A 15,867-nucleotide genomic window follows, 5' to 3' on the forward strand; every position below is an offset into this window, starting at 1 on the left:
TCAAACTTTTTTGCATGGCGCCCCCATTGGGCATATTCTCATTTTTTCACGCCGCCCTTACCTTACCCAACCTCTCGGTATATTATTTTTACCTATGGGTTTTATGGAATAACAAAACGAGAATTTGAAACTTTGAGATTTTTTTTTATATTCAAGTAAGTGATAAACGCACAAAACAACAACAAATGAACAAATTACAGAGTGTAATAATTGGTTGGGTGAAGGCATAATAGTACATTTTATCCGAATAAAGCTGACGAACGAGTATTTGGAGGATGGTAATAATGAATTAAACAAATAAGGCAAATTAATTTAAAATTATCTCAGAGTACATACATAAGAAACAAAACATGCGAACATTGTAGACCAACAAGAGTACTAAGTTTGAACAACTCGGGCAAAATTTTGTGAGCACACTCTAGGAACTATCCTGATCCTAAAGACAGAACATAGTACTTAGGTGTAAATAATAATGTTATTTATTATTATTATTGTTGTTTTGAAGGGGGGATGACATTTTATTCTTACCTGTTCAATGTCATCATCACAGGATTCCATAAGTTCAGAATGAGGACAATCAGATCCACAATAAAAATAATTCAAAATGAAGAACTTCAAATATTGCAAATCCGTTATTTCCTTTGTCTTGAAAATGTCATTCAACCCGGAATAAGTTATTTTGCAAATGTCTGCAAAGGAAACAACTAGGTATTTTGCATGAATATATTGCAAGTGTCTGCAATTAAATTGGTTTATTTTACAAGTGTCTGCACTGAGGAATGATGAGCAGCAGGGAAAGTACCAAAAGAAAGCATATAGGTAAACACATGAAAACAATATAAACTTAAATAATAATGTTTGTTCACAATTAAACCCCTTTAGTCCTCTTGACACAAGAGTACATAAGTATGTTTAATTTATTATTTAAAAAAGGAATATGTAAGTATGTACATAATATTGAGAAGAGTTAAATTGTTCATGCATTGATCTTCATTCTTTACTGCATTGATCTTTCAAGTCTAAAGTTCTGGCACAGCAAACTTGAAATTCCAAATCCTCATTTCTCAGTTTTACTTCAATTTTCACTTGTTGAGATCACTGAAGACGCCTTGCCATATGATGTAACGCACAAAAGTCGTGACGATGTAATTATACTCTGGAAAAAAATAAAACAAACATTGATTAATTATACTGATGGCTCTCTCATCTTGCGAACCATCTTTCATTTCAGCAGAGGTTATTTTCACTTGTTGAGATCACTGAAGACGCCTTGCCATATGATGTAACGCACAAAAGTCGTGACGATGTAATTATAGGTACTCTGGAAAAAAATAAAACAAACATTGATTAATTATACTGATGGCTCTCTCATCTTGCGAACCATCTTTCATTTCAGCAGAGGTTACTGAAGAACGTGGATCCACGGGAGAATGGTTCCTGCCCCAGTGCATCGGATGATGCAGATAGAAATGTCTTCACCAGTGGTGACTGGAGGATAAACAAAAAGCAAACTTGGTATGGTCTTCATATTCCAGTTCTACTTTTTTAACACGTTTGATAGAGGGAACTGTATGTGTGTTGAAAAAGTTTGAGACCTAGTACTGTCATACCGTTTGAAAGACTGCGGTTTGAAACTTTTCCTACCACACACATGTTCCGATGGTCTTGGCGTGAGTGGAGGGCATAAAACTGTAAATTTGTAACGCACAAAAGTTGTGCTCATTGATGAAGTATTAAGTCCATCCCTTTCAATCATACAAGAAAACCATTGAAGTGTCTACATCGTCAGAGGATTCCATAAAATAGTGCTTTTGAAATGATTAAAACTACAGAAAATTACAAAGTCCTCTATGTAAAGAGCAAAACTCCAACCACGCCACTTGTAAATTAAATGAGATTCTCAAAGTTCAAACAAACATGTTGATAGTTGTTAACAAATTGCTGTTATTCTCATTAAGTAGATATAGAGACGTACACATTTCAAGACTAATCATGGCATAGTCCATATAGTGAACTTGTTGCTGAATTAGGTGCTTCATGGAAATGAAATGGATGATCATGTTCTTCATGGAGTACATATTTATTATCAGGACAATATTATCTCCACTTCCAGTCATTTTCAAAATGTTTAGTTACACTTTGGGTCAAAATAATGCTAAGGTCCCTCCCTATCCCTTTAACTTATAACTTGGATATAAACAGTACTTAATTACAAAACAGAAAAGAACTTCTAGTCTTGAAATTTTCTGCAAAAGAAAAAATGACCCAAAGAACAATCGAATCCCATAGATCGCAAAACACAAGCAAAGCACCCATAAAAAACTATCATGATAAGAAAACTTGTGCTTGAAGTTTCTTGAACCAATGAATGATAAAAGTTTAGTATTGTTAAAACTAAAGAAGAGCTATAATAAATAGCATCTCCACATTATAAGTAAAAACTACTGGGAAACTAAATTTCTAGCACTTTGACAATACATGAAGTAATATTGAACTTTTCAAGAAAAGTCGTTAGAATAAGTTGGATAACATCTTTTATACTATCAATGTACATTGGCTGGGTGGCAGAGATAGCCCGCGCGGGGTGTTCAAGTTGAATAAAATTATTCCTCGTCTCAGCCCAAACAATCAAAAACAATAATTAAAAGTTTTCGGAAACTAAACAAAAGTAATGAATATTTAAATCTATATAAAACAACACGCTTTTCTCTTGTCCCAAAATCTCATCCCTTAACTTCCCTTTGTTCTAGAAAGGGGGGCAAATTATACGAAACTAACAACTCAGAATCTGTAAAACTTTAATTGTCAACACAAAAAACCAATTACAATTAGGTACACTTGTAGTTGTAGTTGTTGAGGTTTTCAAATTCATTACCAACCAGTAGGATCTGGAAGGTAAAGTTTTTAAACTACTGAAACAGATTCATGAAAATTTTAAATCCAAAGGATCCTCTCATTCCCTTTTTCAATTTTTGCATAAAACTTTTTTCAGACCTCAGTTTTACCTAGTATCCATAAGTCTTCAGTTATATTCAAGAAGTAAGCTGCATATCTACCTACATTATTGCTAACAATTTCTCACAGTATTTAATAATTCATTCTAAGTACTTTTTAATACTTGCACCATGTCATGTAATATCTTTTCTTTGACAGTACCTTGCCCCTCTATAATATTATAAGAAATTTTAATGTACATATATCCTCCTGTCTCGTTTCTTATCCTGACTTTGGTGTATAGGCTATCTCAGCATCTTGCACAGTAGGGTGTACTTTCATTAGTTGTGTTGATAAGTAATTAAATAGGATTATTAATGCCCGACTGGTCCTTATAATTCCATCTAATAAATATGTTTTGCACGGGGTCTCCCTGTATCTACTTAATTAAAATGGAATTTATTACCTTAGTTGAGCTTTTACGAAAGGGCATGCACAAAGCGCTGATATAATTGCTCAGCCTGTGGAGTATGCAAGATACCCTTGATGTTTGTAAGTTCGCTATATTGACGTGTGCTCCTTCAATGTGATACTTTTAATCCAAAAATGACAACCTTTTGCCGAAGATCAAAGTGAAATTGACAGCGTTGAGGAGTGGTTTCGTATCAAGATACCCTTGATGTTTGTGAGTTCGCTGTATTGACGTGTGTTCCTTCAATGTGATACTTTTAATCCAAAAATGACAACCTTTTGCCGAAGATCAAAGTGAAATTGACAGCGTTGAGGAGTGGTTTCGTATAGTTTACCACAAAGCCTCGGGTGTTCTGAGACAGCAACTGAACCTGAAATAATGCGAACTCAAAGCAGCTTCCTCAGGTGTTTTTGTTTATTTTGCTTGCCAAATACCAAATTAAGTTGCTCTGCACTATTCACTACATTTCTATTGAAGGAAGATTGGTTTACGATGTTTGCATCTATTATATCTTGAGGGTTTGGTTCCCATTTCCTAATCGATGTCTGGAATTCTGTCATTTGTTTTACAAGTTGACCGATTTTATGTTATATAGGCCTTTTAGCCTCATAAGTTGGTGATAATGATAACTGTTTTCGTGTTTACCCAAACATGAATCTTCAATTCTCAAAATTGAAATACGCATTTCGAGTATCAAAATTTTCACATAGGTACAAATACCATACCATACCTTCGTTTAATTTCAAATACCTGCTCATTCTCATGACGAATACTCAATTATAATAATCCTGTACAAAATTCGTAATACATACATAATTTATTACGGATCATAACAACTAGCCATATCCTATTCGTAACACTAGCAGACCCCAAATAAAGTTCTAATGAGGAAGAAATGGAAGAATAATGAAATATCTAGTGTTTGGTAATGAATAACTTTGACCCTTATGTACGAATCGAAATTTATAACGGATTTTTCTTCATTGTAATAATACTTTCCTCTAGATTTTTGATAATACAAGTTGGTAAAATAATAATCTATGTGCTAGTCGGAATATGAGAACTTGTTAGTTTGAATACAGCGTGTAAACTAAAATCCTTTGGTCTTTAATTATTCACTTCAATATTTAAATACTTTTGTTCTGTGGATACTTGGAGAGCTTTGCCAAACCTAAGACATCATTGCTTTCCACATCTGGGAGACAGATAATACGAAAGCAGGGTACCTGTCGGATGCCATGATTAGGTACTACGTGCAGATGATGTCCTCCAATCCAAACATAGTCAAATCTGATTAAAAAACATGCTTTTCCTCGGTCTTTCGTCACTCTGGGCCCAGGAAGTAAGTAGTCCGTCACTTCTAAAACCAAATTTGACTTTACCGAGTATAAAATTCGTATATGCTTAAGTAGGCTTTTTAGCCTCATAAGTCGGTGATAATGATAACTGTTTTCCTGTTTACCCAAACATGAATCTTCAATTCTCAAATTTGAAATACGCATTTCGAGTATCAAAATTTTCACATACAAATACCATACGACCATATACCATACCTTCGTTTAATTTCAAATACCTGCTCATTCTCATGACGAATACTCAATTATGATAATCCTGTACAAAATTCGTAATACATACATAATTTATTACGGATCATAACAACTAGCCATATCCTATTCGTAACACTAGCAGACCCCAAATAAAGTTCTAATGAGGAAGAAATGGAAGAATAATGAAATATCTAGTGTTTGGTAATGAATAACTTTGACCCTTATGTACGAATCGAAATTTATAACGGATTTTTCTTCATTTTAATAATACTTTCCTCTAGATTTTTGATAATACAAGTTGGTAATAATAATCTATGTGCTAGTCGGAATATGAGAACTTGTTAGTTTGAATACAGCGTGTAAATTAAAATCCTTTGATCTTTAATTCACTTCAATATTTAAATACTTTTGTTCTGTGGATACTTGGAGAGCTTTGCCAAACCTAAGACATCATTGCTTTCCACATCTGGGAGACAGATACGAAAGCAGGGTACCTGTCGGATGCCATGATTAGGTACTACGTGCAGATGATGTCCTCCAATCCAAATATAGTCAAATCTGATTAAAAAACATGCAAATTTTCCTCGGTCATTCGTCACTCTGGGCCCAGGAAGTAAGTAGTCCGTCACTTCTAAAACCAAATTTGACTTTACCGAGTATAAAATTCGTATATGCTTAACCAAACCCCATCTCCAGTTTCCTCTAATGTAAACGGCCTTTTCTGACCCGTGTGAGAAATTCTCCATACACATCAATGTCCTGAACAAACAATCTGTTGCTGTTTGACATCAAACCTTCCAATTACCTAAGCCTCAGAGTAGGCTTTTTGTGTACGGAGTTAACCTGTGCCGAGTAAGAAGAACGGACTATCTTCTCAGCTACCTCCTGTAGTAAAACCATACGGTCCTCGAGTCTCAGATGAAGGGATATACAGCAAGCCTCTGACTCTGTTGAGAGATCTTAGCAGCGAGATGTGTAAAGTCGTGACGTGATGATCATATTAATTCCGGTGATCCTCTGGTGCTCCACCATGCGTACCGGTACGCCAGGATTTGCTAAATCTAATAGGAGACCAAGAAGTCCCTGGTGTACTACAGGGTACCGTTGTGGGACCAATGTTTTTCATCGGATATTTGATTGAAGCTTTGATAACTTTGTGTTTGTCCATTTTAACTCTTGACTTTATGAACAAAAAGTGAAGTAGTATTTGTTTTCCATACAACCCAATAGTTTTTCATCAGACTTATATATATAGATGTATAGATGTAGATCTGTCCTAGGACAGGTTTCAACACGACGTTCTCCACTTTTCTCGATCTTGGGCGTCCTCCTTCATTTGTCCAAACGTTCTTCCATTCAGCACATCTCTCAGCATTCCAAACCTCTTTCTTCCTATTGATCTCTTTCCTCTCATCAGACTTATGAGTAGTTAACTGATTTGATGCAGCTCTTCATCTATCTATAAAGCTCGCTATTATTGTGATAGGTATCTGAGTCAATTTCCTTCTTGAAGAAAGTTGGTTCTGGCTTACAGCGTGTTTTTGGTGATCTTCGCTTGCATCAGTTTCTCTTGCAAAGATTGTCCCAGGCCGTCCAATCGGGCAATGGTCTGAGCATCAGGAGTACGCTTCATCCGTCCGTCCTAAGAATTTTAGGAAATATTTTACAGGTAGAAGTTTTACACAATACATAAAGGAGGAACCCTGTTATTTAGACTGCGGTGACTGCGTAAGAGCAAACACACTTCTGAGTTTCATTGTGGTATGACAAGTTTACAAACAAGATGAATTCTATTCTGTCTCAAAACATTAGAAAAGATGCTACCAAGTCATTGAAGGAAAAACAAAAGACACTGCCATTTATATCTGTCGCCCATGTTCTGCAGAGACGGATGGTGTAAACTTCATCCCAACGTAACCAACAACTTATACAACCAACAACGACGTATACAATAAACAATAACTTAGGAAACAAACACTCTTTTAAATAAACAATGCTTAATACTAGGTACATAAAACCTGCTACCGGTGTTAATGAATAGACGCTTTGGTTGTAATATATCTGAGCGCTAACGCAGTCTAAACAATGCTTTGTTCTCTTCTAACCCAGTATGTAGAGCTTTGTGTTTATCTTCATCTTTCTTTGCTGCATGTAGTACATACACCGGCTCCGTACAGTATACATATCTAATGCATAGAGTATGTATTTATCCATGTATTTTAAGTAGATATTACGTAGATATGCATGGAGTGTGTATTTCTCCATGTATTTCAGATATTATGTATCCATGGCCTTGTGGAATGCATGTTCGTTGGAATTTAGAGCTTGCACTTCTTCATAAATTTGATAGCATAATAATTACGATATACTGTTTAATGTTCATGTGTGTCTTTTAGCATTTTTTTCATAGAGTTCGCTTAGCTGCATAGTTACACGTTACAGAGTTTATAGGTTACAACATTTCTGGAAATTCGCACGGGTTACACTACTTTTCTTTGCTATATCTTGATTATTGTGTTGATACTTGATACTTCATTAGCTATTAGGATAAGTGATAAGAATAGCAAAAGGCGTAAGGCGTTAGTTTGTGATTTCTTTTTAATTTCAACAATTGACAACAGCAAAAGACGGCACTTCTTATCTTTATTACAGAGTTTATAGGTTACAACATTTCTGGAAATTCGCACGGGTTAAACTACTTTTCTTTGCTATATCTTGATTATTCTGTTGATACTTGATACTTCATTAGCTATTAGGATAAGTGATGAGAATAGCAAAAGGCGTAAGGCGTTAGTTTGTGATTTCTTTTTAATTTCAACAATTGACAACAGCAAAAGACGGCACTTCTTATCTTTAGATAAGAATATCCAAGAGCTTGTCAACAGATGATCACAGAGATATGTAGGTGTAGGTGTAAGAAAGTGGACAAAGCAACCAATTTCGAGTTTTTGAAGATGATCCTGAATTTACGGAAAGCAAAAATAAATTAAAATTGCCCAAACTAATCTGGACAAGTTTGATTTATGGCATCTTGTATTTTGCTCGATGATATTACAGCCTATGAGCCTATAGGTTATCAACTTATTACTAATTTCAGGCTAATCAGCCGTGGACCGGGACATAAAGTGATTTGTGATGTCGGTAATTAAATTTTCGAGATCTTCCCCGAAAATCAGGCTCGAATTAGCAAAAAATCGGCCCCTCTAAATATTTAAATAAACTAAGTCTTCATTTTTGATGGACTCTTGAGCTTGAGAGGAACTTAAAGGGGTTTCTGCTACAAAGGGCCGGGGATCGTTGCCAGTTGAACACACCTGTTATCACGGAGAACATTACCTCTGTTTCAATTTTGGCAACGTCGTATTCTAAGATATAAACACGAATTATAATTATTAATTAATTAATTAATTATATTTATTTGTATTTTTATTTTACAATGGGTGGTTGGCGAATTATAATTATTATATCCAACAAATTGGAAGAATTGGCACATCCACTAATTTTAATCTTATGAAATTATGAATCTCTCTTCTTCCTCTCTCTGCCTAGTATTTGACCCCGGGTTGAGAGTTGACAGGTTTGACCTGGTTGACCTCTAAGAAGACCTCTTGGTATAAGGAGACCTCTGGGTCCATGTTATTAGGTTCAGCATCCATAAAGAGTATACGCCGTATCGTACACATACATACTTGATTCCAACAGATATTCTCCAACATTGCCTATGCTTAAGAGATTTGACGATATCCGTATATATGCTGGTCAATTCCTTTTCTATACCTGATTGGCAACCAGCACATTGTACCAAAATGGCCCTCTTTATCGGAAAAATCGTAGTATAAAAAATTATTACATAAATGGTAAAAGAAAAAGAGGATAATGTAGCGAAGAGTTAACTAGATATTACATAAATGGTAAAAAAAAAAGAGGATAATGTAGCGAAGAGTTAACTAGATATTACATAAATGGAAAAAAAAAGAGGATAATGTAGCGAAGAGTTAACTAGATATTACATAAATGGTAAAAAAAAGAGGATAATGTAGCGAAGAGTTAACTAGATATTACATAAATGGTAAAAAAAAAGAGGATAATGTAGCGAAGAGTTAACTAGATATTACATAAATGGTAAAAAAAAGAGGATAATGTAGCGAAGAGTTAACTAGATATTACATAAATGGTAAAAAAAAGAGGATAATGTAGCGAAGAGTTAACTAGATATTACATAAATGGTAAAAAAAAGAGGATAATGTAGCGAAGAGTTAACTAGATATTACATAAATGGTAAAAAAAAGAGGATAATGTAGCGAAGAGTTAACTAGATATTACATAAATGGTAAAAAAAAGAGGATAATGTAGCGAAGAGTTAACTAGATATTACATAAATGGTAAAAAAAAGAGGATAATGTAGCGAAGAGTTAACTAGATATTACATAAATGGTAAAAAAAAGAGGATAATGTAGCGAAGAGTTAACTAGATATTACATAAATGGTAAAAAAAAGAGGATAATGTAGCGAAGAGTTAACTAGATATTACATAAATGGTAAAAAAAAGAGGATAATGTAGCGAAGAGTTAACTAGATATTACATAAATGGTAAAAAAAAGAGGATAATGTAGCGAAGAGTTAACTAGATATTACATAAATGGTAAAAAAAAGAGGATAATGTAGCGAAGAGTTAACTAGATATTACATAAATGGTAAAAAAAAGAGGATAATGTAGCGAAGAGTTAACTAGATATTACATAAATGGTAAAAAAAAGAGGATAATGTAGCGAAGAGTTAACTAGATATTACATAAATGGTAAAAAAAAGAGGATAATGTACCTCTAGTTTGTATCAAGTTCCCCTAGATTCGATCAAGTACACCCAGTTTCCTAGTTATTATGTACTTATTACGAGTATTTTTTGTGGTACCTACTCCCCTAGATTCGATCAAGTACACCCAGTTTCCTAGTTATTATGTACTTATTACGAGTATTTTTTGTGGTACCTACTAGTATAGTTAGTAAATATTGCAAAATTGCAATTATTAATGCAAATGTCAGTTTGCAGAGCTCCTGGAATGCAGTTTTCCAGGCCAGATCCCTAACAACATCGGTGGTTGGGTAATTTTATTCTTGTTAGAGGGCTTATTACTAGGATTTTTTTTTTTTTTTTCATGTGGGTATATCTTTTTTAGGTGGCTGGGTTCTCACTTATATGAGCTCTTCCACCCTGTTGGTAGAGCTAGAGGAAAGTAAGTCGGAGGTTCAAAAGGAAATCGCTTTCGATTCTTTCGAATGAGTCGGATTTGCTAATGGCGTTTTGGATAGAGATCACAGTTCACATCAGATTGATAAAAGATGGCACAACACGATAAGAGATACACATCTACTTACTTCAGATATTTTTGGAACACTGCCGGCTGCCGGTGCCGATGCATGCCGGGTGTAGGCACAACAAGTCGCTTTGGTGCTCGTTGTGATATCAGCTGATCCAAGTGTACTACACACGGAATTCATTGGAGGAAATGTTGATGAGTTGACAACAACAATGAAAAATCTTCAACAAAGCGTGATCATTATGGATAATAAACACAAGAAACTTGAAGCTCAAAATATTGAATTAAAAACAAAAGTTGATATTCTGGAAACAAAGTTGCAGGAAATGAACCAAGAAATGAACATGAACAAAATTGAAATCACTGGAATTCCACCAAATGTTGACGCAATTGCATATGCAGAAAAAGTCTTCGAGAAAATTAAAGTCAATGGTATAGTAAAGAAAGAAGATTATGTTGTTGAAAAAATTATCAAGCAAGGAAACAAAGATCAACCAAAACAGCTCGTGGTTCAATTTGAAAGCAAATATAAGAAGGATAAAATCATGGAAAAGGTAAAAGAAGAAAAGCCCACGTTGAAATCTGGTGATATTACCAATATTGGACCTTCCGTACCAATCTACATAAACGAATACTTAACACCATACAACAAAAGGCTATTCTTTAGGCTGGCACTCCATTTCAGTTAACGTAAAAAAATGCAATTTAAGAACATGAATAAATTATAAGTAAATACAAAAGTATTTTACAAAGTTCGAGTAAAAACTATTTTACAATAACCTAAACCAATATGAAAGCTATTAATCAGCTGTATATTTACATTAACATTTACATTTTAGTTTACAATTTTTATATAGTACCTAAGTCAGGGGACACACTGAAGCTTAGTCACTGAAGGGCGTATGATATGGTGCGCGGTATTGAAAGGATTCACAGGGATTTGAAGTCCCCTAAACTCCAAAAGACATCTAGGTCGGTCCCTAATTCACTCCATACCCACCTTAGTCAATGAATAATTATGTTTTAGATAAAACAATCAGCCAAAAAAATAGCAAGACTTTAAATTTTAAAATTAATTTAGCTGGCTAGAGATATTATAAGCTATAGATAGAGTAACCCCAGCCTGAGTTCAAAAGTGAAAATTAGATAAGTTTAGAAAAAAAAAAGTAAATTTTAGATTACCTACATGTAGATCGAACCAAAGTTGTCCTACAAACTGCTTTTTCTCAAGACATTGAAGACTGAATAAAATGGAAAATTGATAACACAAATAAAATTCTTGAATCCATTGTCATCCGAGTAAAATTAACGGGGTGCTAAAATTTCAAGAAACACTAAAGAAAAACCCATGTGGATTAGTAGTATTTATTGAGGTATCAAATATTTCAAGACATGATCTTCTATCTATTTAGGTATGTATCCCTCATAATTATCCTTTGAGGAACTAAAACCCGTACACGGTGCGATTAAGGAAATTTAGGAAGGGAAGGATATTTAACGTATAACGTGATCAGGTTCGAACACACCCAACCACTAGTGGATATTAGATGACGCATCGGTGTATGATACAGCAGAGATCCAGGGCCTCCGATAACCTATTGAACTTTTATAGGGCCTTCAGGATCGGTAATCGCCCCATGTCTTCCTGGCAAGAGGTCCTCAAGACCCCAAGAATCAAACAAATTAACACATAGGTACATCATAAATTCCAGTTTTTTTAGTTTACGTCATCTGATAACGCAGGATATGTCCAACACCCTCTAAATGACTTCTTCGGTCTCATTGACCAGGGCCTTGTTCCAGGAACGACTCCCCACTCCTCACTTTTCACTCCACGCGCAGTAAAAACGTCGTTCTTGGAACAGGCCAATGTGCCGGGGAAAAACTTCTCTCTTTGTATACTATTTTACATTTTCCAAATACCTACGTATTTTGACTTCTTTGCTATTATTATTATTTTGATGTTTTGTGTAATTCTTGTCATTGCTTGTAATTCTCTGTAATGTGACTGCATGAATGAAAATTAGCTTGTAATTTTTGTAAACACAAATTAATAGGTAGGTAGTAGGTACCTAATATTAGCTTCGAAATTTGTGATATCTACATAGCTATCTACATACAAATATCTGTTCAAATGAATATGAATAATACACCAAAGAGGCATATGGTTTTCTTCATGTTGGGTCCAAACTCTAAACTCTAGAGCGGGGCCAAATTTCGCTTCGTCACTCTGGATTCGGCTTGGATATCTTTTGTATAGGAAAGGTTAATTATGTCACCGACCTTTCTGTCAGGCACAATTACGGATAATTAATATTAATAACAGAAATACATTGTTATGAATAAATTTGATAAATAATATTCTTGTATCAAAAGGTTTTTTTTTTTTTTTTAATTAGGTATCAGCTTTTGGCGTTCGTCAATTCTTCATGCATTGCCAATCGTATCAAATACCACTAATTATGCAATATCATCGAGCTTTTGATATGCGGCTATGAAATGAATAGCGGCTCATTTCGTAAGAAGAGTCCCTATAGGGGCCGCTAAAGGATCGAGTGAGCGCTAAATTTTAAGAGCAAATGTCCTTTAGATGTTGGACATGTTTGTCAAATTTCACCAAAATTGGACAAACCATTCGGGAATTATGGAGGAAGAAAAAACATTGTCTACATAAAAATCAGGTTGGTATTTTTTATTGAAATTAGTGGAGATGCCGCTACTCCAAATTTCCTAATAACTGATAACAATTTGGACAGAGCCCATACACCTAACCAACCTCAACAATGCAATGGTTAAAATCTTAAAAGATGTACTGAAATATCCATTGTGTTATCTTTTTGTTCCAGGTAATACCTACTTACAATTTGACCACCAAAAAGCCTTTGACGAAACCCAGAACCAACCTGCTAAATCGTGTTTACGTCACATATGCGGTAAGTAAGAGATAAAGTACAAAGTTCATCACAGATTATTTATAGGTGAGATGCAAATCAAACAATCCCAAAAAAAGATTTCGATCTTCTAGAATCTTGATCCAGGGTGCCACAGGGATCAATTTTGGGTCCATCCTGTCGATAACTTTTTTTTTATTTTTCTTCTTCTTCTTCTTCTTCTTCTTCTTCTTCTTCTTCTTCTTCTTCTTCTTAGGACTCTTTTTCATTATTATTATCATTTCATTATAATATTAATGCACACACTCAACTTCATCCTCATTAGGTAAAAAAAAGCTTCTAGGTATTTCCAGCTTCAAAGGGTTCATGCAGTGTTTTTTTTTATATAATGCATTAGGTATTTTATTTACATTATTCATTATTTTAATTTCAAATGTGATTTTTTTATGAAGTATTTTTTTAATGATAGATAGGTATACATGGCATGGATATTATCATTTTTTAATTAATATCACGTATTGTTCTGTGGTTAATATATTAATGAACCATACAGGGTAGGTGAAGAGAGTTTTGCAGTTTATCAACAGTATCAACCAGGAGAGTACCTTTTATTTTCATCAATTCACGATCACCGAGTTTTTCTGCGACTTCTTTTGTCTTTCTCCTCCAAGCCATTGTAAGTTTTGTAACTTCAAAAACGAGAACCATAGCTTCACCTAAATTTGGTTTCAGAATACGAAATTGGTTCTTCTCCTCCTCCGCCTCCTATTTCTCAAAACAAGGAAGAAGACGGTTTTTTTTTTCTCTCTCCTTCTGATAAGGCGTCATTCATAACAATCATGAATTTATGACACGTCTCAGAGATTAATCTAGATCCATGTTGATTTTGTCCGGTCTTCACAAAGCTGCACAACGAAAAAGCTCGACTTTTGTTTATTTTTTCCAAAATACCTATGCATAGAAAACACGAAATACTTGTAAATACTGTAATATTTTCGGACTGGTTTGACACTTCAGCCAGTCCGATTTCACCATTCGAAGATTCATTCTCCATTGGAATTTGATTTTGAATCCACAAATAAATTTGCTCTCATTTTGTATCAGATTTGTCTTTTAAATATTATAAATACCTACAATATGGCTCACTAACTCACTTATTAAAAGCGGTTACTAGTACCTATCAAGCAAGAACACGTACCCTAGCTGTGAAGATGAAAATTCAAGGGGAATGGAAAGAACTACGAAGGTCAGAAAGAGAGAGAGAGAGAGAGAGAGAGAGAGAGAGACAGAGAGAGAGAGAGAGAGAATAGAGAGAAATTTAATTTTTCCCAAAATACCTATGCATAGAAAACACGAAATACTTGTAAACACCTACAATATGGCTCACTAACTCACTTATTAAAAGCGGTTACTAGTACCTACCTATCAAGCAAGAACACGTACCCTAGCTGTGAAGATGAAGATTCAAGTGAAAAGTCAAGGGAAATGGAATGAACTACGAAGGTCAGAAAGAGAGAGAGAAAGAGAGAGAAAGAGAGAGAGAGAGAGAGAGAAACTTGTGTTAATTATAATTCAGGATACTAGGAAGAGTAAGGGAGTAGACGAACAGAGGAAGAGAGAGAGAGAAATAGAGATAGAGAGAGTGAGAGAGAGAGAGGGAAAAGAGTTGGGGGTGGACAGAAAAGAAAAACAGAAAATTGGAGGATGCAAAAAAGAGGTGAAACAAGGAAATGTGGTAGAAGAAAAAGAGGAAGAGTAAGAGAGTAGACGAACAGAGGAAGATGAAGAGAGAGAGAAATAGAGATAGAGAAGAGAGTGAGAGAGAGAGAGAGAAGAGAGTTGGGGGTGGACAGAAAAGAAAAACAGAAAATTGGAGGATGCAAAAAAGAGGTGAAACAAGGAAATGTGGTAGAAGAAAAAGAGGAGGAGGAATTTGGAAGACAGGACGAAATGTAGAGGGAAGAAGAATAAGAAGAAGGAGGAGGGAGGGAGGGAGAGAGAGAAAGCAAATAGCAATAATTTTAATTACTTTCGAGCAAAACTCATTAAGTGCAATGAAAATAAAATAAATAGAGAAAGAAATGGGAGGACACAGGGGAGAGAGTGAGAAAGAAATTGGGAAAACAAGAAGAGCGAGGGAATAAGAAAAAGGAGGAGGGAGGGAGAGAGAGAGAGAAAGCAAATAGCAATAATTTTAATTACTTTCGAGCAAAACTCATTAGGTGCAATGAAAATAAAATAAATAGAGAAAGAAATGGGAGGACACAGGGGAGAGAGTGAGAAAGAAATTGGGAAAACAAGAAGAGCGAGAGAGAGGAAAACAAGAGAGCGAGGGAGAGAGAAAGACCAAAGGGAAATGATGAGTAATAATATTTTCATTTTATTTTTGGAATTAGTAAGAACAAGATAGACAAGGTGAAGAGAGAGAGAGAGAAACAGAGAGAAAGAGAAACAGAGGGAACAGGAGAAAGAGGACGAGAAAAAGAGACAGAAAAATAAAAAGGAAGAAAAAGCAATACATACCTACTACCTACCAGATGATAAAAAAGCATTGTACATTATTTCACTAAATCAACTGGGCAAGTTGACACATTCACTAATAAACAAGATTTACTTGTAATCCAAATCCATAACTAGAACACTCCAACAATTGAAGATGTTAACATAACTGTTTACATACTCAACTACCAAAACCCTCTAAGATGA

The 15,867-nt window shown here is 34.8% G+C and overlaps 1 protein-coding gene across 2 annotated transcripts in view; it reads left to right on the forward strand.

Moving 5' to 3' along the window:
• Positions 1-15,867, forward strand: part of LOC113465580 — a 61,915-nt gene that overhangs the window by 44,657 nt on the left and 1,391 nt on the right. The gene's annotated exons all lie outside the window — the stretch shown is intronic.

Source organism: Diaphorina citri, unplaced genomic scaffold, assembly GCF_000475195.1.
Source record: "Diaphorina citri unplaced genomic scaffold, Diaci psyllid genome assembly version 1.1 scaffold129, whole genome shotgun sequence".
Taxonomy (NCBI): Eukaryota; Metazoa; Arthropoda; class Insecta; order Hemiptera; family Psyllidae; genus Diaphorina; species Diaphorina citri.